Source organism: Notothenia coriiceps, unplaced genomic scaffold (genome assembly GCF_000735185.1).
Source record: "Notothenia coriiceps isolate Sejong01 unplaced genomic scaffold, NC01 NC01_scaffold00032393, whole genome shotgun sequence".
Classification (NCBI taxonomy): Eukaryota; Metazoa; Chordata; class Actinopteri; order Perciformes; family Nototheniidae; genus Notothenia; species Notothenia coriiceps.
Genome location: NW_011365094.1, coordinates 120,163 through 123,213, shown reverse-complemented (window position 1 = coordinate 123,213; position 3,051 = coordinate 120,163). Strand labels below are relative to the sequence as shown.

At 42.4% G+C, this 3,051-nt stretch overlaps 1 protein-coding gene across 2 annotated transcripts in view; it reads right to left on the bottom strand.

The window, feature by feature from the left end:
* Positions 1-3,051, bottom strand: part of oxsm (3-oxoacyl-ACP synthase, mitochondrial) — a 13,962-nt gene that overhangs the window by 9,181 nt on the left and 1,730 nt on the right. The gene's annotated exons all lie outside the window — the stretch shown is intronic.

Here is a 3,051-nt window from a genome sequence, read left to right as displayed (position 1 = left end):
CGTGTGTGTGTGTGTGTGTGTGTGTGTGTGTGTGTGTGTGTGTGTGTGTGTGTGTGTGTGTGTGTGTGTGCCGATGAGTGTTTGCCTGTGTTACTGTGCACTCCAGTAACTACGGGCACACACGCTGGCTTATTTTACCCTCCTCTGCTCGATTTTTGGAAGAAGTGGTGCGGTAAATATATCGTTCTGCAGTTTTCCGCGGCGGAGTGAAACATCTCCTCGGGCCTGCTAATGAATCATTGACAACACCCACAGAACCGCTGTCCTAGGAAATTTACATCCCCCCATTAAAATGTGCCTTAAAAGGACACGAGCCTTACAGCCTCAAATGGGCTTGGAAGTTTAAGACAGATCGAACCAAAAAAAAAAACGACCCGCACCAAGCCTGAGGTGGAAAGGCTTCTCTGAGCCCATAACGGACTACAGAAATTATAATTAGCTGATAATGAAACGCTGATAAGGGCGAGAGGAGCTCAGTTGTTTCAGTTTACAGAAATTCATTGTACTCTTGGTTTGTTCCGTGGTGTGAATACATACTGAGATCAAATTATTAGCGATGCCCCCAGAGCACTGTGGGTAATCAGAGTATAAATTAAGGCGGAAGTTTTCATCGGAGAGTGGATAGGCCTACTGGATATTTGCAATGATCTGCTGTGCACGTAATAAAGTGTTTCGAGTGGTGCTCAGGCGAAATACAATCATTTGTGGTTTCTATCTAAATAGCTAATTCAGAATGTAATCTCAGTGTATAACAGCACAATGTATTGATACAGTTATTCTTCAGTGTTCAGTTATCATTATGATTCCAGATATTGTAGAAATCCTCCCGTCCTGGATTCATCAATAATAACAAAGTGGAACATTTACACTTTTATTCAACTTGGGCAAAGACAGTATTTTAACTCACGGAACAACATATAGTTATATCGTCAATATCCCTTTGCAAACATAGATGCCTCCATCCAGTTTTAAAGTTTTCAAATTGACACACCTATCTGGCATTACAAAGCGATGAGGGCTGGGCAATATGGAAAAAAAATCTAATATATAAAATAAAAAAATGTTTACCATATAATGCAACATCTATATTGGAACCATGTTGTTGACTATTGGTACATTCATTCAAAAGAAATATGTTAAAATATTTATACATCACAATTTCTTTTAAATAATAATCAGTAATTTGGATAAGTTAACCAAACCATATAAAGTCAAAAATCCAAGACAATAAGTCAAACCATAAACATTGTGAAGTATGTTTTATATATATTGATCAAGCTGACCGTTTTAATTTTGTACAAATCGTGTATTGACTTAAAAGTGTTGCAAACCAAAAATAAGAAAGTTGTTTCTGGTCCACACATTGTGCAATCTTTCTGTATCAAGTCATGTTTGGGATTGGATTTCTCTCCGAACAAAGAAGACAGGAAGTTATAAGTGTCAGTATACGAGAAAACATGGGAGGAAATGTGTAGTTCATGACATGCCCATTGTTCATTACATTAATATTACAGTGGAAACCATAGCTAACAACCCGTATCATCCATCTCACTGCATTTTCATTTAGAAAGTAATGACCGAGGCGGCCATTGTATTTACAGCTCTTCCTGTTTGTCTGTATGCATTATTGATTCAATCATAAACAGCCTATGTCATGTAACAGTGACAACATCACACAATTATTCCATTCTGCTGTTTTCATTTAGGCTGATGATCTGTATGTTTGTGTCGATATAAACCACCTCTCTTGGGTAAGATTCAGTGGAAATATAGAATAGAAGAGTTTCTCCATCTTTATTTGAGACATGGAGGACAGGCTGTGCCTCGAGTATACAGACATCCAAATGTGCACAGGGGGAACAGATTGGACCTCTTACAGACACACACATCTTTCATTACTCCTGCATGTGTGTGCAGTATAGGTAGGTGCAAGGACATAGTGAGGAAGGGAGGAGGGAGGGGGGGGGTCAGAGTAGAGAGAGTGAAAGAAGAGAAAGACTAAACACACACAGGGGAGACAGAGAGTGAGTGAGCAAGACAGACCGAGAGAGACAGGGGGATCTTGGCCTTTTAACGTCTCACTCCGCCTACTATCCCACGTGTGTGCGTGTGTGTGTGCGTGTGCGTGTGCGTGTGCGTGTGCGTGTGTGTGTGTGTGTGTGTGTGTGTGTGTGTGTGTGTGTGTGTGTGTGTGTGTGTGGGAGATAATGAGTGTGTGTGTGTGTTGGTGTGTGTGTTGTGTGCGTGCATGTGTGTGTGCGTCTGTGTTGTGTGTGTGTGGTGTGTGTGGTGTGTGTGTGGTGTGTGTGTGTGGTGTGTGTGTTGTGTGTGTGTGTGTTGTGTGTGTGTGTGTGCTGTGTTTGTGTGTGTGTGGGGAGTAATGAGTCTTGGTCTTCACCGCAGGAGTTTTCAAGCAGTCTAGCTAAGTCAGCAGCCAGCTCAGGTCTTCGGGAGACAGGTGAACCTTAGTGTGCTGTGTGTGGTGTGTGTGTGTGTTGTGTGTGTGTGTGTGGTGTGTGTGTGTGTGTGTGTGTGTGTGTTTGTGTGTGGTGTGTGTGTGTGTGTGTGTGTGTGTGTGGTGTGTGTGTGTGTTGTTGTGTGTGTGTGTGTGTGTGTGTGTGTGTGGTGTGGGTTGTGTGTGTGGTGCGGTGTGTGTGTCCTGCTCGTTCATGTATTGGGATTGATATTTAGCATTGTTTATAAATACCACATTTCTTTTAAGGGCCATTAAAGGGTGGGATAGCGTCCCCAACCCCCTGCAGATGGACACTCATAGCCCCTTGTTGTCTCTTTCCTTGGACAAGCGCCCATGTTTGACCTCTTGCCGTTCATTCTGGATCCCAACTGCACGTGTGAAGTTGACAAAAGTGCAAATACTCTCCACCTTTTTTGTTCCTTTTTGCGATACGAAGCACCTAACAAGGTATCCCTTTAGAGTTACAATGCTTACGTGTGTTTTTTTTTGGGGTTTTTTTTGGGGCGTCGTGGTGTGTGTGCGAAGACATGCAGTTGGTTAACTCGGTCTATCAATGTCATGACAATTTGTAAGTA